The sequence below is a fragment of the Austrofundulus limnaeus genome, unplaced genomic scaffold, assembly GCF_001266775.1.
Source record: "Austrofundulus limnaeus strain Quisiro unplaced genomic scaffold, Austrofundulus_limnaeus-1.0 Scaffold3, whole genome shotgun sequence".
Taxonomy (NCBI): Eukaryota; Metazoa; Chordata; class Actinopteri; order Cyprinodontiformes; family Rivulidae; genus Austrofundulus; species Austrofundulus limnaeus.
This window is the reverse complement of record NW_013952405.1, coordinates 6,512,361-6,528,393: the sequence shown is the minus strand read 5'-3', so window position 1 is coordinate 6,528,393 and position 16,033 is coordinate 6,512,361. Positions and strand designations below refer to the sequence as shown.

The 16,033-nt window shown below is 37.8% G+C and overlaps 1 long non-coding RNA gene across 1 annotated transcript in view; it reads right to left on the bottom strand.

Moving 5' to 3' along the window:
* Positions 1-3,139: 3,139 nt before the first annotated feature.
* The window catches only part of LOC106525570 (uncharacterized), a 13,851-nt gene continuing 957 nt past the window's right edge, over positions 3,140-16,033 (bottom strand). The window contains exons 2-4 of the long non-coding RNA XR_001311133.1: positions 12,517-12,658; positions 7,048-7,235; positions 3,140-3,173 (exon numbers count right to left, since the gene is read on the bottom strand). This is a non-coding gene — a long non-coding RNA (uncharacterized LOC106525570). The remainder of the gene's footprint in view (positions 3,174-7,047; positions 7,236-12,516; positions 12,659-16,033) is intronic.

The window sequence follows — 16,033 nt, the reverse complement described above, 5'->3', positions numbered from 1 at the left end:
AAAAGTCTCTATTTTAAATGTTTGTAGTTTATCATAAATTATCTGCAAATTTGAATCCTACACAGAATAAGACAGTTTTGGGGATTCAGATGACCTTAATTTATTCAGTTTGGAAACAGGTTGTGGCAAACATAAAATCTAAATGACAAGTTTAATGTTGATTCTGTTGATTTTGTTTGCCTTGTTTACTTGTATTATTACCAGTCATGTAGTTTTAATGTCCAAGTAGTGAAAATAAAAATCACAAGTTATTTTAGAATATGTCATCACAGTGTGATTATACACTGGTCAAACATTAAAAGTGATAAAACATCTAAAGTCTGACACTGAATGGGTGACTTTTGCTTTATAAGATGTAGTTCTATTAAAAAGGGGGTATTTTAAAACTAAAGTGTCTCTGGTATTAATGTTTGTGCAGACAAGTGATGTTGATTTATTGGGTTAAATTGTGTGGGTGTGTATGTGTGGGTGGGTGAGAGGCCTAGCAGGTTAAGTAGGCCTTGAACATCCTTTTTATGGACAAGGAAAACAATTATTTGTACACCCTCTCATTCACTTCTGATAAACTCACGATTAAAGCCAGGAAGTGTGCTGCTGTGGAGGAAGAGTGTTAACCACCTGACCACTGAGCCTCCACTCAAACTGGAAACTAAGCTGCAGACTTTTTCACACGTGGGAGGTGTCCAAACCTCTCAGCCATATGAGGTCACCCTGTGTTGTGCCCAGTTTTAATCAAACACCACTGATGCCATAAGAAACAAGTAGGGCTAAGAAGAAAAGAAAAAGAAATCACCTCACATGACCTATTAAAAGCTTGCCCTTCATACCAAGACACAGAACTATTTCATCTAGATTTGTTTGTTTCAGGCTAAAAAAGGACAAGGTCTTTTGTATTTAAAACTTTATATGTTCTTCTACTAAAGCACAGCAGCGTTTATTGTGGTCAATGCTTTTGGACTTTCATGACTTCCAAACCCAGAAGGTCAAGCTGAGTTGGTGAAGCAGCCCACCACAGGGGTCTTGTGGGAACGCTTGGTCTAAAATGAGGACCTGTGGGTCCATTCCTGGTCCAGACACAGAGATCAGCGAGGGCACTCAAAGCCCCCAATGWGTAACAAATAAAACAACTCTGCTGAATTATTGATGATCTGAATAACCAGAAATGTGCTCCTAATGGAAAACCTTTTCAGTAATACAGATGCGGAAAAAAGGGGAATTCTTATTGTAAAAGTGAAGCTCTAGCTTTTTTTCTTCTTCTTTACTGTGTAAACTTTTTGTCAAACATCAGTCTTTCTCTGCTCTGGAGCTTGTTGACATTGGTCACATCCTGAATCTTGTCTCTTCACTCCCACAACAACAAACCATAGGTCACGACTGCCTTCAGGTTATTGCCTGATGAGAGACAGACGTTTGAATTTGAGATTTAGTCAGGTGGAAGTTTCTCTGTAACTCAGCTCACACCACAGTGGTTTTAAGCTTTTATTTTCCAGCCTTTTCTCTCCACAACCAGCATTGTTTATTTTTCCAGATTTTTCCTCAAACATCTATTCTTCACATCTCAGCCTCAGTATTCCTGCTTTTGATTTTTTTTCTTCCTGTTTTTGTACTGAATCTTTTGAATTCTGCACATTTATACAGTACCAAGAAGCCCAAAGCAGCCTCCTAGAAAGCTTGCATTTTCACACTTCCAGCCCCATGTTTTCGATTTCTCCAGACGCTGCCACACAGCATGACCATCATACAGACATGAGGGCAAAATTAATTACAAGAGGGTTGTAATGTACAGTAAAACCCCACAGTTTTCTCAGCAGTAGGCTAAGCATCATTTCAATCAGAATGCAGTCGAGGATGAACCTTAGCTCAACCAAGTTTCTGACAGCTAATCTCCAGGGTGTCAGAGAAATGGGATGGTGGGATTTCCCTCCACAGATTTGGAGATTTCAATTTAAATAAACACTGGTTGTGTGTGAAATGATCATGTGGATGTGTTTGAGGATGTACTCTTATTTCCCTTATTCCAACATTTTCCTTATTMCATCAGTTGCCTTTTCTGTACGTTTTACCATGACCTTGTTCTTTTTTCATATCTTGAAGCCAAGTATGTTATACAGTATGTATTGACAATTTTGCTGTTTTGACCATGCCTGCTAACAATGATGAAGCTGTGGTTAACCATCTTTGAAAGCTTTACTGTAGATGAGGACAGCACATTGTACATGTTCCATTTCAGTAAGTAGCACCACAATTTACTTGGTTATTTTTAAATTCTGGAGGAAAGTGTTGCCTTTTGTTTATATAACCTGTGCTTGAGGAATTTTGTTGTGAAGAAAGGAACTTGGAAGCTGCATGAGAAGGCTTTATTTCAGTGATTGTTTTAGTGTTGGCAATAGTACTAAAAATAGCCCCAAGCTGTTTTATTAAATCTATAATCATGCACAAGGAAAATACTGGCAAAGACAATTGCAAAACTTTACTTGGAAGTCATCTCAACATRGTTATAAAACATGAAGATAAGCAAAGCTCTGTTTTTACATTTATCTTGTGCAGAACTTTTTATTTATGACAGGGTTTTTTTTCTTATGCTTTCTAACATACACTACCTGGCCAAAACAAAGTTTAACTAAGCAAATACAAGCCTCCTTTTGGATAATTACAGCATGGGTGATTATCTTTCAGCCACAAGTTATTAAACCTCAAATGCAATGAGTTGCTTTTGCCTACTGTTGCTCATGTTGCACCTTATAAAGAAATAAATTGGTAGGAAAGCAACTACAGAACTGGTGTGAGTCTAGCAATAATAAAGTAAGCTAAAAGTATGTGATAACATTTGTTTGGATAATTGAGGCGTAAAAATGTAAGATTTTTCCATTATGCACACACACCCTCTTACTGCAATAAACTACCCACAGTGCTATGACTCAGAAGTCCAGTCATTTACTGGATTTTTACCAAGTCTTGTTAAGAGTCTGCTCGGTCTCCCCTCCCCTCTACCAGCTCAGAGTCACCTGGTCGGGGAGCTTTTAGGGAGCACTTTTCTCTCCATCCTGGAGGAATCTTGTCTTACAATTACACCGACGTCACACATCTCTACCTCGATGGCAGGGAGACATCTGGGGGCTGACAGCATGTCATCACCTCTTCCCGCTGCTCTTTGCACACTCACAGGTTTTCTGCTGAATGAGGTTTGAAAAAGTTACTCCTCATAATACAGCTGTGCTGATAGGCTTCTGTCAGAAAAAAGTGCWTATAGTTATAGATTTCAAATTGATGGAGAATCCAATTCTTGGTGCACAGCTCAAAGCATGAAAAATGACATGAATAATTAATTGCCACTAATGTTGGTCTCAAAATAGTCCACTGTCAACATAGCAGCCTGGCATGACAATAGTGGGATATTGAGTCTTGGATCACATCTCTCATTCCRGCGGTCAATAGCTGCCAGGTCAGGGTCTGTTCAGTTAAACAACCTGACCCAAGGTTGCCATCTTTCGTCTACAAAAGAATTAAACTGTCAGGAGATGAAATATTGTCGCCAACTTGCTCTACTAATTAAAAGCTTAGTTTTTTTCTACCCATCTCTAGCCTTTAATATGAGAGACCCCGTTAAGAAAAACATTAAAGCAGAGGCAGGTTTTTTGATTAAGCATGACGGTAGTCCTCCCCTGTGAACTTGCTTTTATGTGACATTAATTTGCACGAGCTCTCCTTAATGAGACACGTGGTGTGAGGGGAGATATGAGAGGAAGGGAGTTCTGTTCAGTCCCCTCTTAGTCCCACTGGCTGCTCTTACAGTTCAGATTCTGTTTGGYGAAATAAGGGAAGAAACTAGTTTGTCTGAATCAGTTTAATATAGTAAAAATCTGAGGGATTTCTGCTATATTCTCATAAAAAGTGATCAAATCTAGTTTTTAAACTGCTGTCATAAACGGTGGACGGTGCCATTTTACCCATGTCTGTTAGCAGAATCTCATGAATCAGCAAGTTTATATGAAACTTTTGACTAGATTTACATTGAATAGCTTTAAAATGGCGGCCCCAGCAAAATAACCGTGAACACAAAAATGACTWACTCAGTCAATCTTAAAAATAGCTMAATCTTGGTGTGGTAGTAGATGAGAGCCATCCTCAACAAATACATCAAGTGTTGTAAGATTTGTTCAATATATGCTGAGTTTGAATTAATCTAAAACTCACAATGTGTACATTTTATTTTCAATGTGTGTTCAAAAACAAAAGCTCTAAATTTTTATGTTAATCTTCTGCAAAAGCCACCCCCCCCCCMMMAAAAAAAGGAAAATCTATAAAAATACTGAATAAAAACATTAAAATGGCCAGAGTTGAAAATACTGAATAGCTGAGTTTTCTGYTTGTTTCTCCCTCTCTTTCATCCCTCAGAGCTTATCTTCTACCAACAAGATAAACAGACACATCGTCCAGTTTCTGATACACAGAAAGCTGATGATGATTTGTTCAGACTATCACCTGCAGCAGCTGTCTCAGCTGTGGGAGTCATTCATCATGTAAACATGACTTTGGCTAAAGAGGTGTTYCACAATATTTATTTTGTTCTAGTGMTTTAGTTATTACAGAGAAAGCTTGATGTATTTAAGGAGTCAGTTGAAGAAACAATATGCTGAAGATTTTCCTAACCTGAAAGAGATAAACCTGAGAGGGTTACTGCATTAAAGTAAAATGATTCACAGCCTCTAACTTCTCCATTCAGAGCTCTTATCAGCTCAGCAGAAAAGGTCCCAGAAGAGCCTCCTTTTTGCCTTTTCCTGTCTGAGCTCTGGACATTTGGTCCCTGCAGCCTCTGCATGTGAAGGCACTAAAAATATCTGGAGCTGGGATCTGAATCCGGTTTTAAATTAATTCACTCTAACAGAGTTCTTAGGCGTACAGCTCTCTGCCAAAGACTCTCCGCCAACTCGGCCTCATGAAATGGTAATGAGAGCGCTGCTGACAATGATGCTGAAAAGCTGTTATGGAGGCAGGAGACTGAGGTTGGCTGGTAATCTTTACAGCTTTCAAAATATTTGTGTTGATTGCTTGAAACCACGTTGTTTTCAGCGCACACACACACACAAAAAAAAAATCAACCACTCCATTGCATTTTTCCTTTGTTGACCAAACGGGCAGAGCTTGCTGTAGTTTTGTTCCTGTCATTTCAGTAAAAATTATATTTTTGACAAAAGCAAAACTAGAGAACGCAGAGTGCTAAATAACTGCTGAAATTTGCTGAAGCTGAAATTGAGTTATTAAAGCTAAAATAATCCAAAACCTTTTCTGAAACTCCTCAAAGGGAACAAAGTGATGACCAGTGCAAAAAAGCAAACGCCTAAACAAATAAAAAATAAGATACAAAATAAAATGAAAATCAACATTCTAAGATGTAGCAACTTACTTTTTCTTGTACTTTAAAATAAATTATAATTCTTTTGTTTAGACTGTACAGTCCTTTTGTAAATACTGAGCCGAGTGCACCAAACTCAATTTTATTGTGCCAACAATGCATGACAACAAAAATCCTTGATATTCATTTACAAAAGATACTGACAGGACTGCAACTACTTACAAAAACAGCGACAAGAAAGTAACTCAGGGAGACAAAGCAAATGGCTGAGAAGACAGCACAATGTAAAGACAGGACAGACATAATATACAGGTGAGTTAACGAGGGAATGATTAACACCTGGGGAGAAGATGGGAGGAGCTAAAGAACACAGAGGCAGGGATTCACAGAGGAAACAAAGAAAACAATAGAAAACRAAAGGAAAACCAATACCAGTAGGTGGCGGTAATGCACACCTTCAGTTTATGGCCAACAGCCATTAAACACCACAAGAAGAAGAAGAAGAAGAAAAGGAAAACCAACGCAGATCCTGATATTTGTTATCCGAACGTTTCCCAAAGTGAAGTAGTTAGATTGAAAATATTGCAAAAAAAATAAAAGACAAATGATCAATCAACATCKACACAATTAAATCCACAAATCAGTTTGTTAGGTTTCCATCTGAGAACTGTACTTCACAATCTGACGAACAGTCATTCTGCTGCCTCCAGTTTAAGATGGATATTTCTGTAACCTCTCTCAGTTCATTGCTGCTGTCCTCGGTGATTAACGGAAAACATCATTTAACTCTGTTGATCTCTGAAGTTGTTAATATTTCACCCCTTGTTTGCAATTCTGACCTAAAAGATCTAWTTAAACTGACAGAGTGTTTATTTTAAAAGGTCAAAAGGACAGAACAAGGAGAGAGATTAACATGAAAAAAAGAAAAGTAAATTAGATTTTTTTAAGTGCAGTAAAAAGAAATGTTTAATTTCTAAAACAATTTTTCAATTGAGATTACTGATAGAAATGACAAAACAATGTGTAAAGTTGTTACATGAGCTGACATGCTTTTATTGTTTCTCTGTCCTTGAAGCACTGTTTTTCAGCCACAGCAGGCAACGGTTTCCAGCAGAAAACCTCTAAAAAGACCCATCGCTCCCCCAGGAGTCAGCAGACATCAGGAAGGAGCTCACAGAGCGAACAATTTCCTTCTACTTATCAGTTAAATGAACCACAAGCTCCTCATATGAACTCAAAGGTGGTAAAATATATCAGATTAAAAAATGCATTAATCATTTTGACAGTTTAATATTTTGAATGCTGGCTTATAAATCTATAGTTTTTAAGCCTGTTTTGTCCTCTGTTTCACCTTGGAGATAAACTATTATGAGTGAGTCCATGAGATAAAAACAGCAATAGTTTTGTTTCAGCAGCTGTGGCTTTCTTTTCTTGCAGTTCAGGCCTGATTTTTTTATACCAACTTGAAATATTTCAGACCTAATTAATTGGTTTCAGCTCAAATTATTTATAACTCGACTTGAAAGCTTGAGACGAACACATTCTTGTCAAAACACAGGTTTCAAATCTTAAAATAAAAACCAAATCCACCCCTCAACCCATTCTTTTTAACCTTTCCACTCTGCTGTCAAGCTGTTAAATTAATGAAGACTACAACATGTCAGTGAATTGTTTTATATTTTCTTTGAACTTACCTTCAGCTTTGAAGCTTGATGAAGCAGAGAAGTTAATAAAGAAAAATGATCTCAGGAAGCTCTGCGTCTGAAAATGTCATCTCACTCGTGGTGAACAGCAGTTTACGGTTGTCATGGAGCTCGGAGCTCGTCTGAATGGACAAACTTTGCAGATAATTGGATGCAGAATGAAGCCTGAGCAACAGAGCCTGGAATGAAATTTAAAAATCACTTTAAGCTTTATGTTGTCAAAGTTTGAGACTAAAAAAACATCAATCTGATCAGTTGAGATGATTCAAAAAGCCATCTACAAACAGGTAAGATATTAACGTTTCTACAAAATCCCCACTTGAACTTGAACTTTGAGTTATTCAAAGCTGTTTATTAAACTGAAACCTATTTGATCACAAAGAGTTTAATTAACAAGCTGCTGGACTCAGTTTAGAGCTGAAAACTGAAACTGACAAAGAGTCAATAAGTCTGCGGGAACCGAGAAGACTTTTCTGGTGAGCTTCGTCTTAATTACTCTGGTTTTCAGAGTCGGGTGAAGTTTCCTCTGCATGACATTCAAAGCTGTTGCATCAGCATTCTTAGCTCTCTGCAGTCCTAACATGTGTGTGATTCACCTCCGTTTACCCCAACTGCAGCTGGTACCAAGCAGGACTTGTATACAAGCACTAAATCTTGGCATCTGGTACATGAGCAGAGGAGAGATGAGATAAAAGAGGAATTTTTAAAATTATTTTGCTTTTCTCAGTGAAGAGCTCAGATGTTCACCTGGGTTTATTTGTGTGTGTGCACATCTGGCTGCTATAAATTTGATAACCATGGACCTGGATTTAGATTCACAGATGTTGTTTTTCAGGAGATTAAATTGAAATAAAAATGAAAAACTTAATAGACATAAAAAATAGACAATATTTATATAATACTGCTTAGACATATTAGGTGCTCCTGCTCCAGAGCTGTACAAATTCATTAAAAACAACAAATAAAATCCCTCATTTACTGAAATATGTACTCAGTACATTGTAAAAGCTTATTTCTTAGTCTGCATACATAGCAAATATATTTTACTTCCTGTTTTTTTTTTTGTTTTTGTTTTTGTTTTTTTACAATGTACACATCAATATTTATACCTATTTGTTCAGGTTATATCACCAAAATATTCAAATTGTGAAAATAAGATGCAAACAACCAACAACAAAAAAAAAATGAACAAGTTTGTTTTGACTATGGATAAAAGGAGGTCTAATTTCTACTGGTCAATTTTCCAAGAAAAAAAWAATAAACAAGTGGAAAAGATTTTATAAAGCTGTTTTGTGTCAGCTCAACAGGAGAAGCATGAATTATTCCAACTCTTTCCTTCTGCACAACATGAATTCACAACTTAGCTTAGGCACAAAGAGCAGAATAAACTATGGTGACAATTTTCAACATTCAAATTAAAATGAATTAAAATTAAATCTGCTCAGGACAAGTAACTTATTGTTAATATTTCTGGAAAAAAAAACCCTCCTCAGCTGCCTGATCCCACAGGAGGGGAGAAAGGTTTTAAACAGAGTGAATAGTGCTGATCTCATGTGTGACATTTACTGACTTTGCTTTTAAGTGATTGCAAACCTCACAAAACRGTCACATTACTGTCGTCAGATTTATGGCGTAAAGGAGATTATAAACCTCTGAAGTCTCTTTATCATCATCAGACCTCTCGGCTCGTAGCTACCTGACGATGGTTCATTGATCATGTCAGGACTGATCTCTGCTACTTATAACATTAACTGGTAAACTACAAAATAATTGACTTTCTGTATACATTTACTGCTTAATTCAGTGTAAATTAATCTGTACTTACAAGTAAAATAGTCCCTAATACATGTTCGCACTGTATTGTTTTTGTAAAATTAGTTTTATTTAACAGTGTTCACAAATAAACTGTATTTTAGGAGCCCATAAACAGTATTTTATTGAAAATGGATTCCAGAGTGAAAAATTAAATCTGTTGCATTTACATGTTGACAGTCAAACCACATCCTCTTTTAAACTTCAGACCACACCTCAACCTAATCTAAGACCCAAAGCGGGACGTAATATTAAGAACAGATTACACGCTCACGTTTTCAAACCAAACACTGTCGTGATTACACCAATTCTTTTAGGATGAAAAGTTTTCATCACTTTGAGCTGTCAACAATATAAAGCAAACAAACTACGATATGCATCAAGAGGCCTCGGAGGCTCAGTTCTGTTGGCTCTCAGCAAGAAGGTTGCTGGATTGAATCCCAGCTGGATATCTTTGCATGTTCTCACGGTGCAAGCATGGGTTTTCTCTGGTTACTCTGGTTTCCTCCCACAGACCAAAAACATGACTGTTAGGCTAATTGGTAACTCTAAATTGTCCCTAGGTGTGATGAGAGAGTGAATGGTTCTGTGATGGACTGGAGACCTGTCCAGGTTGTACCCCACCCCTCGCACAGTGACTGTTACATATGGCACCAGTGAAAGGAAGTAGCAGGTAAAAGGTAATGGATAGGTAAAGCATACTGTATGTTTACAACTTAGCATACAGTAGTTATTGCAGTGTGTTGGGTCACTGTGTCTCCATGTGGAAGGAAACATTTGCAGAAATGAGGCAGAGGTTAGGATTTTTTTTAGAAAATACAAATTAAGAGTTTGGAGGAAAAAGGTGTTCCCAGGTGAGTAAGTCCTAAACCGGCTCATGTAGTGAATATAATAAGGAGCTGTCATCCACAGCCTGTACGTTGACACATCAGCACCTGGATTTTCACCAACTTCATCAGAAAACTGTAGACTAAGCTCCTTTTAAAGCAGTATCGAGTTTATACATATGCCTGAACTTGCGGCCTGCTGTGTGTGTGTGTGTGTGTGTCTCATTACCAACAGTGTAAAGTACAACTCTGAAGTTTCTACACTTCAGCAGTCAAATAATAATGGGCATAAACAGGTTTAGCCTCATTTCCCTGCAGCTCCTCATGGCCAATCCCTCTCAGGTTGCTTTAAGCTGCTAAACTAACAAAAACACCGTCACCCACAAACAAAACAAATATATTTCCTCTGCCAATCCCCACTGAACAGCATTACTGTGAACATGTGACTTCAGGAGAAGCACAGATAAGCTTCCTTCCAGCCTCGTGGGAGACGTGAAACAATGCTGGAAAAGATTTCGGAGTTTTGTTTTGTTTTTGTTCCGCAGCAGAAGCAGCTTTCAGCAAGACGGTTCAATACTTTGATTCTGAGCTCAGACTTTATTCGTCATGCATATTGATACACTAAAGCACACAGTTTCTTTGGGGCCTTTATGATCAATTATTCATTGTGCTTTGTTACAGTTTAACACGAGGTGTCTCCAGTATAAAAACTGACTTTAGGATTTTAAACACCTGCTTAGAATAAAACTTAATGACAGTGGGCTCATTGAATAAAATGATACAAGTTTTAGTCTGCTGTCCTTGAACGTTACTAAAATATAGATAAAAACATACTTTCACAAAGTTTCTTTGTACTAAGCATTTTTACACAATCACATTCTCTTAAAAACACATTTTTCCTATAATCTATTCTACATTTTAGATCCCAATTAAATGTTTTAATTAAAATTATCATAGCCAACCAATGAAAGGCAAAAGATAATGTAGTTGCTGTTTTCGTGCGTTTGTCTGTTTGAAGGGTGCCAGAACTAATAACCATAAAATGTTTATAATTTCGTCAGGTTTATATTTACTGAGTGTGGTAGTTGCTGGGAGTCATCCTCATCAAATACTCCAAGTGCCAACAGATAATGTGAGACCTCTCAATACCGTGCAGTCACACAGACAGCTCTGTTCAAGCTATACATTCAAAACGCCTAAAATGTTCAGGATAAGTTCATCTTAGATTAAAAGTCTTATTTTTTAAAAATAAATATCTAAGGTATTTCAGGTGCCTGTCAATCATAACAGTTTTCTGCTCGACAGCCTCTTCCTTTTTAAACAAACAGGGAAGCTGAATACCTGCTTTTCTGATCTACATGAGAAGAATAACGAGGAGTCAACAGCGCTGTAATAGAAGACATTAATATTAGATTTCTAAATCCAGCTGAGCAAAACATTTCATATGCACAGACTGATGTGATGAATAAAAGAAACTTTGATGTTCTTGTTGACTCTGTGGGTGTGTGTTCTAGCATTCATTACCTTGTAAGGCCCATTTTTCCAAAATATACTATCTTTTGGGGACCCACTACTCCTTTTAGGGCCCCAAGCCCAGACCCCATAAGTTCAAATGCTGTTGAGGGGTTAGGTTTAGGGTAGGGGTCGAGTTAGGCTTTAGAAATATATTAAAAATGAATGAAAGTAGATGCAAAGTCCCTGTGGAGACCGAAAAACTCAATGTGTGTGTCTGTACATGCTTTTGTTACCTGGTGGGGACAATTTTTGACCATTTTCCCAGTAAACACAGCTTTGTGAGGACCCACAGTTCCTTGTATTTAGATGTGTGTGTGCTTGTTTCTACTACAGAGTGAAGACCATTTGCGCCATAGTTACTATCAAAGTGAGGTCTTTGATCATAAAGTGAGGACCTTTTCAGTGTCCTCACTTGATTTTCAGCTCTACTGTGCTTTACTAGTTAGGTTTACAGGTATGGTGTGAATTAGGTTTTCCTTCATGTTAAGGTCAGGAATAGACTAGTAAGTGTTAGTTTTAGGAAAAATGTCTGGGTTAGACATAAAAGCAGAGAGAAAGGCGAGAAAGGAGCTGAGAAAGGAGCTGTCAGTGAGCTGTCAGGGCTGCTCTACATTCAGAGAAGACCTCTGCAACAAAAAAAAAACATGCCTGCTTCAGCAAAACTGCAACAAATCTTGGTACTCAAAGTCTAAAGTTTGATTTCTCTTCTTTGCACAAAAAATGTCAAAATGCACTAATTCTGTCCACTGCATGCAATATACATGTACACACACAAAAATGTCATTTTGATTCGGTGAATACATTACATTCAAGCAGTAAAATAGATGTTTCTTTTGTGAGAATATTCATCCAACTCAGATGTTTAATAAAGCCTAATGATTTATATAAATTTGTTTACACTCTTCCTCGGGAGCTCGGGTTGCATTTGTTTCCATTAAAATCTAGTGTGGTTGATAAATTGATCAGAGCTCAGCCGAGTGCATAGATGGAGAGAATTAATGACTATCTGCAGCCCAACCCTTCAGCTCCAATCATGCTTATTAGGCTGAAATTTTTATGGAAGCTTTCAGTCCCCTCTGCCAGTGACACCCTTGCATCCTGCCAGGAACCACTTGGAGCTCTGCTGAATGATGGGGTCATTTTTCCTCTCAGTGTGTGATGGTGAAGTACGAGTGTAGTGCTATTCATGATTCAGAAGCTAAAACCTACACTTTACAGATTATTGTGGATCATTTAAGTGCCACACTTTGGGTTATTCTTGATTAACTTGAGTCACTAACCAAGTCAAACAAAAAGTTCTACTAACCCACAGCACTGCTCCTCCTTATTGAAGTGAGAAGAAATGGCGGCCTCTCCGCCTCTGACACTGCAGATGGTGCAGCAGGGTTGGAAATGGATGGTGGGTTGTATTATGGATGGGRCAGTAATCATGTCACCGTGCTCTGGTTCTGTGAAAAAAGTGCCAAAAGAACATGAGGTACAGAGTAAACCAGAGAACTCTACAAAGGAAGGAAGAGTGACATCAAGAAAATCAAACCAGAAGAGAGTGTGGAGGAAAGAACACAACAGGAAAAAARTAATAACAGAGACCAGCAGATGGGATTAGTGAGAGCACTTGCCAAACAGGGGATGAGTAGACGAGTGTCCCCACCAGCTTGTTTTAGTCGAGTCTGTTAGCTGTGAACAAACACTAAATATTTTTAGCTCCTCACACACGCCCATAAATACCCCAGGAGTTWGTGTGCAAGACCGCTGCGTCATCCCAGGAGAAATATAAAGCATAAACCGCCATCACCCCCTGACTGCACAAATGTGTTAATTCTGATGAATGGACACAATGAAGAGGGCTTGAACTGCTCTCCGCTCCCGTGGGATCGATAAATAATGACGCCGGAGATGAGAGGAATCAGACGGAGCTGCAGATGCGATGGTTTTGCAGGACGACCAATTTCATTTAGTCATCAAAAYCACGGCTGGATATATCCCTGAACCTGACAAGCACAATGCTTATAAGCACTGTTTAAAACATTTAGTTGACAGCGTTTGAGTAAATAAGGTCACAACAGCTCACTCAAGTCAAGTGTGTGCAGAGGATTCAAAGAGATGTCTTTTATAACGGCTGTGGCAGATTACAGGCTGTGCAGCCATCTGTTTTCACTGCATCTCTGCTGCTGTCTGACAACACATTTTTTATTACATAAAGATGTCAGAAACACCAACTTATTCTCATAACCTCTGCATCCTTCAGTTTGACACATAAGCAGTGCTGCCTATCTGTATTCCTGTCACTGTGCTCGCATTCAGGAGGGAGGRTTTTATTTATATTTAAACTATAGGATCCCCGATGCCAGCACTCATACTAAAGCATTACACAAAAATGTGTAATTAAATTTTCTTACCCTGCAATTGTTTCCTTGTAATCCACTGAAAGTCAACAATAGTAGGGCTCCCAGCTGTGTGCAGGTGAGCTTTCACAGTAGTAATCAAATAATATTCTGCACAGTGTGAGTCTACGTGTGTGTTGTGTGTGTGCACTGGAGAGTGAAGGATAATTAACTGCACAACAGAGTGTGATTAAAGTGCAMCAAGGTGAAGGGACACATACTGTGTGATAAGAAATGGACCGCACTGAAATCTCAGGTATAATCCCACAAAGCAGGAGATGAAAAACCAAAACGGTGGGGAACTGCAGTCAGTTGCAATCATCTCCATAGCAACGCCCCATTAGGAAAATACCCTTTCCTGATGATCTAGGACAAAATAAGCTAGAAAAAAATTTAGGACAAGAAAAATCCCTGATGCATAAAAGCGTTTGACTTTTTTTTTTTTGGTTGTTTAAGAAAAACACGCTGTCGCAAGTCACAAAGTAGGGTTGGGCATAATAATATCGTGTGCAATTAATCGTCAGAAAAACATTAATCAATTACTTTTTGGCACTTGATGATTAAAACGATTAATGCCACCAGGCAGAGTCCACTCGCTGCTCCTTTATACTTCAAATATGATGAACATTTTTTTTAAAAAGTTCTGTAATTTATTTACCTATCAACACAATTTAAAATTTGATGTACACCCTGAAATCTGTAATTTTGACACAATTTGGAATGGGTTTTTCTGAAGAGCAAATCTTTCCCACTAAATTGGTCATGTGACCAGGACATAAGGGTGTCCAGGGACTCCAGGGGATTAATTGTCAAATTAATCGTTATCGGCTAAATACCACAATTAATTGTGATTAATTGTTTTGCCAATATTGCCCAACCCTATCACAAAGAAGATTTTTTTTTCTTGTTGCATTAAAGATCATGTATTCATAAATGAGCAGTGAACATATTGCNCTGCCGCAAGTCACAAAGTATGGTTGGGCATAATCGTATCGTGTGCAATTAATCGTCAGAAAAACATTAATTACTTTTTGGCACTTGAGGATTAATACGATTAATGCCACCAGGCAGAGTCCACTCGCTGCTCCTTTATACTTCAAATATGATGAACATTTTTTTTAAAGTTCTGTAATTTATTTATCTATCAACACAGTTTAAAAGTTGATGTACACCCTGAAATCTGTAATTTTGACACAATTTGGAACAGATTGGTATGAGGAGCAAATCTTTCCCACTAAATTGGTCATGTGACCAGGACATAAGGGGGTCCAGGGACTCCAGGGGATTAATCGTCAAATTAATCGTTATCGGCTAAATACCACAATTAATTGTGATTAATTKTTTTGCCAATATTGCCCAACCCTATCACAAAGAAGATTTTTTTTTCTTGTTGCATTAAAGATCATGTATTCATAAATGAGCAGWGAACATATTGCTTTTACATCATTGTTTAAATGGTTGTTTGTCTCTACGTGTTCCTGTGCTGGGTCTCTCACACAATCACTGCTGGAGATAGGCTCCAGAACCCTGCAACCAGAAAAGGAGAACCGGGTTAAAAAAACGTATGTTTTGTGTAAAAAATAAATAAATAAATAAATAAGTTGCAACATAATCTTTTGCTTTCTGATACTGCCATCTAGTGGAAATACACAAAATCTGCCTCTCTTTTAGGAACAGATATTGAGCAAATATGCACTTTATATTCATTTTATTAGCGTGATATATAACATAACTTTGGCTCCTCTTATGCAGCATTATTGTGAAAAAATGTGTCTTAATACACATGTATTTTCCAGGCACATAGTTCAATTGTAACCCACAATCAAGTAACTCTTGAAAACACCTTGAAATTGGCCTTTATCTCTTTAAGAACCTGCTACAATTTCTGACACTCCCTCTTCAGYATGTAATCACAACAGTCCTTCGGTGGAGGGGTGCTGTGTGGGGCGAGTGCTTGGCTGGGGACTGAGCTACAGGGAGGGGCTTTGTACAAATAGACGGTGCTTTGTACCAGCAAGCGTTTGCACAACTCCATATTGTTTCCACAGGAGATTCAAGGATTTGTCAWACATGCATGAATGAGTCAAGGCAACACTCTGGGTATGAGTTTGATGAGAGAATGACATTACAACATGACAAGGCTAAAAAAAGGTATTTTTTTAATTATTACCCCCCCCCCTTAAAAAATTACCTCAGTTTCTCATCTTTACACACTACTGTCTGCTGACTATCCCTCTAGTGGCCTTTTGAAGAAAAAGTTTTACTTTATTTAGGTATTTATTTTAACTCTCTAGCAGGGAATCAAGAAAAAGAACAACAGTACAAAAAATGCTCCTAATAACATTGCATTAATTTTAATGGCTAAAAATTCTATCTGAAAAACAGTACCAATTACAAGAGAGCATTAAAAAAAGGTATAAACAAATTAAACTATGATAA